We start from the raw sequence: 12,497 nt of genomic DNA, 5'->3' as shown, positions 1-12,497 counted from the left end.
GGTCCAGTTGAGTCCTAGGCTACACCCTCACACTCCTTTCCTTCAATATTGACCAGAGTTCTCCAGAGAAGCAGGAGCAAGACAGCCAATATATTGAAACATTGGTTTTGAAAGGATACAGATCTCTCTGTCTCTGTCAGTATGTGTCTGTCTCTGTCTCTCCCTTTGCTCGAGATCAGTCTTGTTCTAGTCAGGCCTTTAGCTGATAGGATGGCGTCCAATGGATGTGTATTGATAAGCTTAAGGGGTTTGTTTGGTTTGGTTTTTAATGAAATATTTAACATAGACAACTTAGGAGGAACGATATAGTGTGGCTCACAGTTTCTGATGCTCAGTCTGTGGTCATCTCGCTCTCTTCCCCCTCGGCAGTGGTGAGGCAGCAGATCTCACAGCACAGAGGATGTGGTGGGGCAAACTGCTACCTCTTCACCACAGACAGGAAGCAAAAAACAATGGAAAGGAAAGGTTAGGGACAAGATACAGGCAAGTCCAAAATGACCGACTTTCTCCAGCCATGTCCTACCTCCCAGTGCTCCCACTACTCCCTAATAATGCCTTAATGATCGTGTTACTTCTCAGTGATTAGATCTAACAGTTGGACACCAAGAGTTTAACATAGGAGCATTGGGCAGAGGCAGGGCATCTTATATTCAAACTGTAAAGGAAGGCAATCCACTTTACTCAAACTCTACTGACTGAAACACTAATCTTAAAAAAGAATTCTCACAAAACCATCCAGAATAATGTTTGATCGAACATCTGGGTACTGTGACATCACCAAGTTGACACATAAAGTAACCTAACTGAAAGGATATGATTCAGAAAGAATGGTGGCAGACAGTCACTGAGACCCTCTTGTGTCCTAGCATTGTTTTTACTACAGTGACCTAATCTAGGATGTCCCACTACCACCCCTGCATACCTGCACGCTAAGTTTCTTGCTCATTTGGCAGAAAGGGCAATGAATGGCAGCGCCTCACTTAGACCCTTTCCTGACTGTCATGTCTTTTCTCAGCTGCTTCCAGGGCTTTGGCTGAAGATGGTTTGAGACCATCTGTGGAGGTTTCCCCTGGTGGCAGAGTCTTCATTCTAAACCTAGGGACTTCTATCTCCTTCCATCCTTACCCACCCACAACACCCTCTCCCCACCCCCAATCCCCGTTCTCCTGAGACCAGCAATAGCTGACTAGCACAAATGTACAGATTCCCTGTCTGGCCTTGAAGGCAACTGGGTGGCAGAGATGAGCACCTTTTTGGACGAGGGAGTTCTTAGATTAGGGGAGGGCTCCTTATCTTCAGGAAGGCTTTTGTGGGTCTGCCATGCCCTCTTTTGGATTCTTATCCCTCATTTCTGCTTCAGTCCCTGCCCACCACCCCCACCCTCCCCAAAGCAACATTACCAGCTCTGTCTGGTCCTGGAGGGGGAAGTTGAGAGCTACATTTGTTGGAAAGAGAGACTCTAGATTGGTCTATGAGTCCCACCCTGTGATGGTTTGTATATGCTTGGCCCAGGGAGTGGCACTATTAGGAGGTGTGGCCTTGTTGGAGTAGGTATTAGACCCTTGCCCTAGTTGCTTGGAGGCCATTCTTCTATCAGCCTTCCTATGAAGATGTAGAACTCTCAGCCCCTTCTGTACCATGCCTGCCTGAGCACTGATGATAATGGATTGAACCTTTGAACCTGTAAGCCAGCCCCAATTAAATGCTGTCCTTATAAGAGTTGCCTTGGTTATGGTGTCTGTTCACAGCAGTAAAACCCTAACTAAGACACATCCCAAGGCTCATCAGAATAGGAAATTGCCACTTTCTGAAGCCAGATGAGAATGCACTATAAGTCCCGAGCTGTCCCCTGTGAGAGTGCAAGAACCAAACTGAAAGCAAGCAGGCTGCCTGGTTAGCAGGCACCAGGCCTAGGCTGTGGTCCGGAGTCCCCACTGCAGCAGGGCCTGTGGAATGCTGAGTCACTGCCCTGGGAGGCCTCTTGGGGTTTTTCCATAACTCTGAGGTTTGGAAGTGCCCCAGCCTCTCTTGCTCTAGTTGGAGTTTCATCTTCTGCTTTCCCAGAGGCTTTCAGCCCTCTCTGAGAAACAGCTGCGAAAGGCAAAAAATAGGTGAAAGCCCAGGACACAGGTCAGATGAGAGGGGTTAGGGAGAAGGCCTAGCAAAGGAACCGGGGAATGGAGATAGCTCCTACCTGCTCTCAAAGAGCTGCTCTTCCACCTGACTGGAGAAGGCAAACAATTGTGTGGAGCATGGGTTAACAAAATTTCTTTCTGTCTACCTGCCTGCCTTCTTTCCTTCTTTCCTTCCTTCCTTCCTTCTTTTGTTTGTTTCATTTTGTTTTTGTCACAGGGTTTCTCTGTGTAGCCCTGGCTGTCCTGGAACTTGCTCTGCAGATCAGGCTGGCCTTGAACTCAGAGATCTACCTGCCTCTGCTTCCTGAGTGCTAGGATTAAAGGTAAGTGCCACCATCCAGCCAACAAAGGCTTCTTAACAGTGAGCCAGTGTGACAGAGTGTTGAGTTGTTCCCTTAGGAGACCTGCTTATGACTTCTTCTCTAAGGACTTAGGATGGGGTTTCGGTGTCAGAGGGGCCTGACTGAAAACCTAGTTATTATGCAGTTTATAATGATACTGGGAAACTACTCCAAGCTTAGAACCCATTTCTCCGAGATCTGTGGATCATCACGCCCACTGTACAGGTTGACTTTCTAGAATAGAGTAAGGGGGAAACTGGGTGCAGGAAAAGGTAGGATGTGAATGCTGAGGGAAAACCAACCTCACCAACATTGGGCAGGATTGCTGCTGGAACCTCGGTGACAGACTGGGTCCACTGCCACTCGCTCTCATACACAGGACAGATTTCACTGTTTACACCCCCACACCCTAAGTCTGCATGGAACCTCCAGCTAACTCTTATTAAGTGATCAGAGATCATGCAAGAAATGCCAACCAAAAGGTCGTGATAGGCATTGTACAAGAGCCCTTAGGCTGTGAGGAGGACTTCTAAGAAAGAAATTGCTTTTTAGATGTTTCTAGCTTAAATGGCTGGGGATCTGGGGACAGGGGTGTTTTCGGAGTGAGCAGCCCAAAGGCTCTGTGGTGGTGTGGTTACTTGAAACACTGAACCGAGAACAGGATTGGCTTGGAAGTGCCGTTGGGAAATAGCCATTAGCTTGGTGGGCTGGTTTCACTGAAGGTGGGAACAGACTAGAGATTACAGTGTGAGTAGCTTAAGTTTAAAGAGATCTTAGGACCTTCAGTAGGAACATGGGGAAATGAACCGTATAAGAAAGCAGCCAGTGTACCGGTTTACTGTGTTACTGTAACAAATCATTACACGAATAAATCAGCTTAAAAAGATAAAAGGTGTTTTTGAGCTTTCAGTTGATAGTCACTTGGCCCCATTGCCTTGGACTTGGGCAGGGGGTGAACATCATGGCAGAAGTGTGTGGTAGGGGCTACAGGCTCACTTTATGGTGGCTGGAAGTTAGAAAGGAGAAAGAGACCGTGTCCCACAGTCCCCCTCAAGGGCTCAGTGACTCAGAGTTCTTATTATGCTTCTATGCTTAAAGGTTATGTTATGATATCATGGAACCCTTGTGAGGAGCAAACCTTTCTCACATGGGCCTGGGCCGTTGAGGCCATTTTACATTCTGTGACAATTCTCAGTTGAATAGGCTACTGGGGTAGGATGTTAACTCCTGACTACAAAGGGACAGAATGAGGTCAAGAGTCTGTGGGAAGTGCATTGCAAAGACTCATGGGTACTGGTAGTAGAAGTAGTAAGAGCCAAAGCAGTATTTGCTATTCATGTCGTCACGAGGGCCTCAGGGGAAGGAGGGAGGAGTTTGGCAAAGGCAGGTTCACCAGTAGATGGTTGTAAAGCGATCCCCACTTGGTGGCTTTTATACCTTTGTCCAATGAGAGGTGGGATCTGGTCTGAATCTGTAGCTTGCCCTGGCCTGCTGGGAAGCACTGGAAGCAATGTTGAGTCCTTTTTGAGGTTAGGCCTTAGGAGCCCCGCCTGCTTTTGTGTTGTCTTTTAGACATTGCCACATGAACAAGTGAGCCTGCAGGAGGATAAGAGACCTCAGAGAGCTAGAGACAGGTTTCCTAGCTCAGCCCCTGGTTAGCCTAGTCACTTGCAGGTGCTAAAACATGCTGGAGAGCCCAGGCCCTATCAGCGATGCCTCTTTCCCTCACAGCTGACCACAGACACATGCATGACCCCAGACAATGAAAGGTTGCTTACCTGATCTAGACTCATAAATTCATGACATCAGGACATTTCAAGCATCTTTATTTTGAAAGGATTTTTTTCTTTTCTTTTCTTTTTCTTCTCTTTCTTCTTTCTTTCTTTCTTTCTTTCTTTCTTTCTTTCTTTCTTTCTTTCTTTCTTTCTTTCTTTCTTTCTTTCTTTCTTTCTTTCCTTCCTGTACTAGATAACCAATGCATTTAAACCTTCTTCCCTTACACTAAGCTGGACACGCTCAGTCTGGCCCAATCCTGAAAGCATCTTCCAGCCTTCTAAAGACTTCTACAAAGACTCTCTGTGACCTTTGCCAGCTTGCATTTTAGCTTCTTCCTTATTGATGGGACTTGCTGGGAATTCTCCCATTTCTGCCTAGTATTCTTCTTTGAGGAGATGTCTGTCTGTCTGTCTGTCTGTCCATGACCCATGACCTCTAAAGCATTGTTACACTTACTCTTCCCTGTCTTTTTCTTTGTGGTGTGCAGCGTTGGGAACGAAGCCCCAGGTCTTGCTCACACCAGGCAAGTGCTCTTCTATTGAGCCACATCCACAGCTTGTATCTCACATCGGAAGGTCAGTCTGCTCTTGTTACAGACAGCCTGAAGCCCAGATTGCACTTCACTGCCTGCCCTCTCCTTTGAAAGCAGTTCTTTTCTAATGTCCTTTCTAGGTTATGAGAATCCAGTTCTGTGCACTTGGACTAGCCCTACCTTACCTCTCAATACAGCAAAAATGGTGAGGTCCAGCCCCCCCTACATCCAGAGCTAAAATTAGTATTCCTGGCTGGGTCAGTTTTCTTGCCATTTTAGGGCCCTTCCCTACTCAATGGCTCTCCCTTGTGACTTGAGCTGGTCATGGGACCACCTCCTTCTCACTATCTGGAACCTGATGAACTGGAATGGCTGAGGACACCACCTGGATCTCTGGTCTCTTCAACACAGCATTTACTGACAGGGCATTGGGTCCGGATCAGACACTGACTCCAGCCTCGATGGAGGGGAGTTTATTAATTGGTTACAGGGTGCCTTCTGGGGTTCATCAGAAGTACTGCGCATGAGAGGAACGTGCCTGTGAGCTACCATAGGCACCACTGTCCTTGTGGCTGTGTTCTCGTCTGTCCCTGCCTCTCTGTGATGCCAGACTCTGAGCTCTGTGAAGCGTGACTGAGACAGGGCTGAACCTGGCTCTGGGCCTAAGCCCTCATCACCAAAGAAAACCAATCAGTATGCTGGGTTCCTCCAAACGATGGGAAGGGTTTGAGGGTTTGAGGCGTTCAGAAGAAGAAAGGATGACAGTCCCTCTCCCTCCTGCCCACCACAGTATTACACATTTAGAGTCTGTCATGAGCAGCTGGATGATCCAAGCAGAATCTACCCTCAACAGCTATCTTTTTCTTTTTAATTGAAAAAATTAAAATTTCTTTCCTACAGAATATATTTTGATCACGTTTTCCTCTTCTCCAATTCCTTTCAGATCCTCCTGCCTCCCTCCCTACCCTTTATGTTCTTTCTCTTTCTTAAAAAAACTAAAACAAACAAAAAACAAGACGTGGGAAAACAACACAAAAACATAAATCACAATTAAAAAGCAAAAGACCAATAAGACAAAAAATGTCCAAGGGAAAATGAGAGAAAAACTCTACAGACCACTGAGTTCCTTTTGTTCCAACAGCTGTTTGCATTGTGCCTTTTTTTAAAGATTGTATTTTAGTCCACATATTACCAAAACATTCGCATGTGACTGATTTGGGTTAGTGATTTCTTTTCCTTGCCCATTTATGCACTTGTGTGACTTCTCTCACGGCCAATGTATAGCATACATATTTCCAGCATCCCAGAAAGTCTCTTCTGCCCTCCTTGCTAGTTTCATCTCTCCCTTCAGAGGAAATGCTTCCACTGCTCATAGCCTCTTTTAAAAAAATTTATTTATGTATTTATTTATGTATTGACAGTCATAAGTGTCCTGGAGCTTGCCGTGTAAATCAAGCTGGCCTTGAACTCACTGATACCCTCTGTGTCCTGGGTGCTGGGAATAAAAGCATATGCCACTACCTAGCCAGTTTTGCCTTGTTTTTGCCTAAAGTTCACATAAAGAGACTGAAAACACCAGAAAAACAGGTTCCTCCATGGTCATTGCTGAAGCAGAGGCCATGGAGGGGTGCTGCTTGCTGGTTTGCTCCTCATGACTTGCTCAGCCTGCTTTCTTATAGAACCCAGGACCACCTGTTCAGGAGTGGAAACACCCACGGAGGCCTGGATCCTCTTACATCAATCATTAACTAGGAAAATGTCCCACACACTTGCCTAAAGGCCAATCTGATAGAGGCATTTTCTCATATGAGGCTCCTCTTCCCCGGGTGAAGCTAGCTTGTGTCAAGCTGACAGTAAATGACCCATATCATGTCCCACCATGGAGCCTGTCCTCTCCTCCCTACTGGCTAGGATGGCTCTCACTCTTTCTTCTTCCCTGGCTGTATTCTGACTCTTGACTTAGTGTTCAAAGTTAACTGTGTCAGGCAGGGGATGAAGTGCGCAGATAAGGCAGTGTCAGTCAGTTAGAGCTTTGAAAAGTCAACCCAGGATTGCGTCAATGTTAAGAACTGTAGAAACTAGATTAACAGCAGCCTATGTGCCTACCAAAAGAAAAGTGACTAACGTATGGTCTGTTCATGTTCTAGGAATACTGTGTGTGGTGTAAAAGAAAGCTCCCATACAAGATGATAAAGGAAAATGCATGTTGTAGAAGACACTTCTAGAGCATGAGCTCAGGTAAACAGGACAATCCCTAGTGTGGCTCTAAGTGCATAGAAAAGGTCTTTGCCTGAAAGGAAATAGAAACACAGGCAAAGGGATTGGAGCCCTAGCTGTAATATTCTAACAACAACAACAACTTCTTCTTCTTCTTCTTCTTCTTCTTCTTCTTCTTCTTCTTCTTCTTCTTCTTCTTCTTCTTCTTCTTCTTCTTCTTCTTCTTCTTCTTCTTCCTCTTCTCCTCCTCCTCTTCTTCCTCCTCCTTCTTTTTTCTTTGTTTTGTTTTTTTTTTTTTTTGAGACAGGGTTTCTCTGTATAGCCCTGGCTGTCCTGGAACTCACTTTGTAGATCAAGCTGGCCTTGAACTCAGAGATCTGCCTGCCTCTGCCTCCCAAGTGTTGTAATTAAAGGTGTGTGCAACCATGCCTGGCTACATAACTTGAATCTTTAAAAAATAAAATATGAGGGGCTGAAGAGATGGCTCTATGGCTAAGAGCACTGACTGCTCTTCCAGCAGTCCCAGGTCCAATCCCCAGCACCCACATGGCATTGCACAACTATCTGTAACTCCAGTTCCAGGGGATCCAATGCCTGACTTCTGTGGGCATCCGGCACACACACCAGGTGCACATACATACATGTAAGTATAACACTCCTACACATAAAATAAATAAATCTAAAAATTTTAATCTGATTTTGTAAGATTTGTGGTAGCTCACAATGACCACGGTTGTAAAAGGTTAAGTAAATGTGTTCTTTTCCCAGAATTTGCCTCACTGCGAGGTGTGCTAAGAGATACTCCTCGGATTGTTTAGAAAAGCCCACACAATGTCTCTGGTCCTTAAGTTTATCCACTAAGAGATAGTTCTTTCATTGTTTAGAAAAGCCCACACAATGTCTCTGTTCCTTAAGTCTGCCCCCCTTAACGCGGTTAAAGGTTAACCAATGATAAACTGCCAGCCCTAAACTGTGACAGAAAACTTCTCTAAAAAATAAAAATGTATATCCAGGCGTGGTGGCACATGCCTTTAATCCCAGCACTTGGGAGGCAGAGGCAGGCGGATTTCTGAGTTCGAGGCCAGCCTGGTCTACAGAGTGAGTTCCAGGACAGCCAGGGCTACACAGAGAAACCCTGTCTCAGAAAAAAAAAAAATGTATAAAAGGTAAAAGGTGTGTGCTTTAGCTACTCGGGGTTGCTTCTATCCTGATTTCAGGACAACCACAGCATGCTGGGTCAATAAACCTCTTGCTTTTTGCATCCATCTCTGTCTCTACATCTCTGTGAGTGGGACATCCTGGACTAAGGCTTTATTGGGTCTTACAATTTATTTATGCATATTCTGTTTATGTTCTCAGAGCCATGCTGGGAGAGCCATCGATCAACTGACTGAGCAAATATTGGCTATGCATTTATGACTTAATCAGACTTCTCTGGCTTGGCCACTTAAGAATGGTGTCATCATTTTCTCCATTTCAGTCATATGACTGCACGTGATCAGTTATGACTGTCAGAGCCTAAGTGATCATCACTCTGTATGGATTCTTACCTTTTCTGTTAGTATAATTGGAAGACGGCCAAGCTGTGTGATCTCGAGCAAATGACTTAACCTCTCTGACATTTGGCTGTTATCTTGGCCTAGGTCTCCTGAAGAAGAGCTTGAGAATAAGATTTGTGAAGAAGTAGGGTTTTTTTTTTTTTGTTTTGTTTTGTTTTTTTTGCGAATGTGACACCAGGATATGAGATGGGTCACCAAGTTGGCTAATGCTGCGGGTGTCCAGGGCTCCATGCCATCGTGGCCTTCTGAAATAGTTCAGAATTTGTTTTTCTGAGTAACAAGCATTTACCCACTGGTTCCTACTGATGAAAAGAGGCCCACAGACTCTGAGTTCCCCACGCTTATGAGATACATATGCCCCTTGGTTATCCTGCCTATCTCTATTTGGGAAATGTGTTTGCTAGGTTTTTATCAACATAATCTAGAGTCACCAGAGAAGAAGGAACCACAGTTGAGAAAAATGCCTCCATACAACTGGCCTGTGGGCAAGCCTGTGGGACATTTTCTTGTTTAGTGGTTAATAGGGGAAAGCCCAGGCCATTGTGGTGGTGCCATCCCTGAGTAGATGGTCCTGGCTAGTATAAGAAAGCAGGCAGAGCAAAGTACAGAGAGAAAGGTAGTAAGCAGCATCCCTCCATGACCTCTGCATCAGCACCTGTCTCTACATCCCTGCCCTGCCCTGCTTGGGTCCCTGGCCTGATTTCCCTGGACGATGACAGTCTGTGGGATGAAATAAACCCTTTCTTCTTCAAGTTGCCTTTGGTGTTTAACCACAGCAATAGTAACTCAAATAAGATAGCAAGTGCCCAGCCAGGTAAGTTCACCTCAGCTCTAGGTGGAGGATCAGTTGTGACCCAGAGGTTTTTAAGGTGGTGTCCGAAGAGTATGTTTGTCTTCCTCCATGAAGAGGTAAGCCTCCACCTCGCAGAGATGCTGCCTGGGCTGGGAAGAGTTCTGTACCTGGATGATAAGGGCGAGGCTCTCCAGCCAAGGAACTGAAATAACAACAACAGCAACAATAAACACAACAACAAGCACAACCAGCACCCCAGGCCACTGCAGAGTGATACAGATCTGGAATGTGTTAGGAGATTGGAAAAGGAGAGTAAAATTGTATTTAGGGTGGGGCTGGGAGTGGGGCTAGGGGTGGGGCCAGGGCCAGGCCTGTGGACACTTGAATGAACAAAGGATGGGATTTGTTCCCACCAGTGCCATGCCAGGGACGCTGTTGAAACTAGGTTTTGTAGAAAACTGTGGGGAATGATCTTTGTTAGGCAAACCTGGAGCGCAGGGTTTGCTCTGGGAAGTCTTCTACAGTCAGTGAGGGGACAAGGGGCTTGTTAATTTGTTTTTTGCTGTGAAACAAATCATCTGAGAATGTGTGTGTGTGTGTGTGTGTGTGTGTGTGTGTGTGTGTGTGTGTGTGATGCACAAGCAGGTACATGTGTGTACATACCTGTGGGAGCCAGAGGTTGATCTCAGGTATTACGCTGGAGAAACAGATTCCCCTCCCTTTTTACTCTCTCTCTCTCTCTGAGTGTGTGTGTGTGTGTAAATGCACACACCATGATATATGTGTGGACATAAAGGACCACCTGTCCTCTGATCATGTGGGTTCTGTGAATTGAATTTAGATCCTTAGGCTTGACAGTGTTTGAAATAAGTTTGGGGCCACAAAGAAGGAGACCACCATTCCAGCTGAAGTGTCTGGGCAGGCAAACTTTACTCTTGATTAAGAGGGTGTGGTCAGAAGAGCAAATACATGGACACAGGAACTGCATTTGGATTTTATTCTAACTCAGGCAGTGACTTTGTCTTCCCCATTGCCTGGGATCTCTGACCTCATAGTCTTAGTTTAATTGGTAAATCTGAAATTAGTTGGCACACCAGAAATGAAGGAAGGGGAAAAGGGTCACTCTGCCAAGGAGAAAGAAGTCATTGCTCTTGGCCATCAAATTCAAGGAAGACAGCAGAGGACCATTTTGTAAACAAAGGTCTTACTGGGTGGTGATTAAAACATTTGCATCAATCTTACAAAGTGAGGGTGGTATAAAAAGATTTGAATTCCTTGTCTGAAACACAAGTTTCATAGTATATGATAGAAAATTTCATACTTTATGTTTCTTACAGTGCTTAAGAAACATAACCTACTTTATTTGCTTATTTATTTATTTATTTATTTATTTATTTATTTGAGACAGTTTCACTGTGTAGCCACTGTGACTTGGAACTTGCTATGTAGATCAGGTTGGCTTCAACTCACAGAGGTCTACCTGCCTCTGCCGTCTGAGTGCTGAGAGGAAAGGCCTGTGCCACTCCAGGTCCTACTTTGTTTTTTGATAGAGGATCTGGGACCCCAGACTCACTGATCAGGCTATGGCTGGCTTGCAAGACTCAGACATCTGTCTATCTCCAGCTCCCAGTACTGTGATCACAAGCATATGCCTCCACACCCAGCTATTTGCAGGATTTTAGGCACGCAGGTCCTCATGCAGTAAGCACACAATCAACTGGTCTACCTCCCTAGCCTTACAGAATTTATTGGCTTAAAACCCTAATCATCTAATCTCACGGATGTATGGATGTATGGATCTTCTGTGTGCTTCCTCTGTCTAGGTTGGTAATCCAGTCTTAGTAGCTCTCTCACATCTCTATGGGCAGCTGGCTGGGGGCTGGTTCAGATGGTTGTCATCTGGCTGATCCTTGCCTGGGTCGGTGGGGTCCTTGAGTAACATGATTTTTCATCCCTTAGAAGGCTATTGAGGGTTTACTTTTGTAGTGACTGCACAGATTCCCCAGGGAAGTAGAAATTCACACAGATTTCTGTCAGGTTGTAGTAGCCAAACAACCCTCAGGACGAGTCCAGATCCAGGATGTTCCCTAATGGGAGATGATAATACAAAGTCATAATGCAAAGGGCATATGCAAGGAGGGGACACAGGGAGGGGAATAACTGGTCACTTTTGCAAAAGTGGTCACTATCATAAAGGTTCAAGGGAAGTCGGTGGAAGGGAGACTAAAGAGTCCAAGAGATTGGAGGACTGGTTGGGAGTTAGTTGCTTAGTAGTGACTAGAGAGGGATGGGATTTGCCTCCATTCCAAGATTGGTAGGTGTTGGTGGTGGTGTTAGTGTTGGTGGGGGAGGATGCTTTAAGGGACAGGAGAAAACAGGTCTCTGAATCTGAAGCCTCTGGGTCCCTGAAGGCCTGTAACAATCAACAGAGCTAGGGATGTCAGCAAGTGACTGCTGGACAAAAGACCTGTCTGATGGTCTCAGTGATTTGGAAGCCAGTACTGGGAAGATGTGAGGCTCTGATAACACGGCAGTTCTGCAGTTCGCAGTTCAGGTGAGATTTCGGGCCCTGAGGCCTCTGATGCTCCAGGCTGGAAGCTCGTTGTTTAGCTCTTTCTTAGGCTTGTTGATTGCTGCAGAACAACAGTAGGAATTCTAAGCTTGCACTGTGGGGAGGCATCTTGTAAATCTTAGGGACCACACATTTCTTCATGAGTTTATGGTTTGGTTTTTAATTTAAGAGACATTAGCTACACAAAGGAGGAACCTAGGGAAGAATGAAAAAGGAGAAGGGATCGGTTTTGGGGGGAGAGCTGATGTCAGGGAGAGAAGAAGGATCCACAGGGCAGGATATGTCTTCTTCAACAGAGTCCCTGCAGCTTAGGGTGGAAGAGGGTCAATATGGCAGCAGGGTCGGGTGCTGGGCTGTAGCTGGCTCTGTCAGAGTTGGAGTGGGGGCAGGATTATGGTGGGAAAATTAGCCTTCCTGCTTAATGCTCTGGCTAAGGCTCCTGGGTGGTCTGTAATGACGTCAGCACAGCCCCCACCCCTTTCCTCTTTGCTGCTCTGAGAAGTCCAGCAACATCATGGCTTCCAGATGTGATTTCCAGATGTGGCCTGGAACATTTCCAGAAGGACCAAGGA

General features: G+C 45.8%; 1 long non-coding RNA gene across 1 annotated transcript; it reads left to right on the top strand.

Moving 5' to 3' along the window:
• Positions 1-2,050: 2,050 nt before the first annotated feature.
• LOC147005813 (uncharacterized) lies at positions 2,051-8,683 on the top strand. The gene is made up of 3 exons (XR_015044856.1): positions 2,051-2,130; positions 6,932-7,022; positions 8,361-8,683. It is a non-coding gene; the product is annotated as an uncharacterized LOC147005813 (long non-coding RNA).
• The last annotated feature ends 3,814 nt before the right edge of the window (positions 8,684-12,497 follow it).

The sequence above is a fragment of the Mus caroli genome, unplaced genomic scaffold (genome assembly GCF_978045245.1).
Source record: "Mus caroli unplaced genomic scaffold, Mus_caroli_1 scaffold_2, whole genome shotgun sequence".
NCBI classification, from domain to species: Eukaryota; Metazoa; Chordata; class Mammalia; order Rodentia; family Muridae; genus Mus; species Mus caroli.
This window is presented reverse-complemented; position numbering and strand designations above follow the sequence as displayed.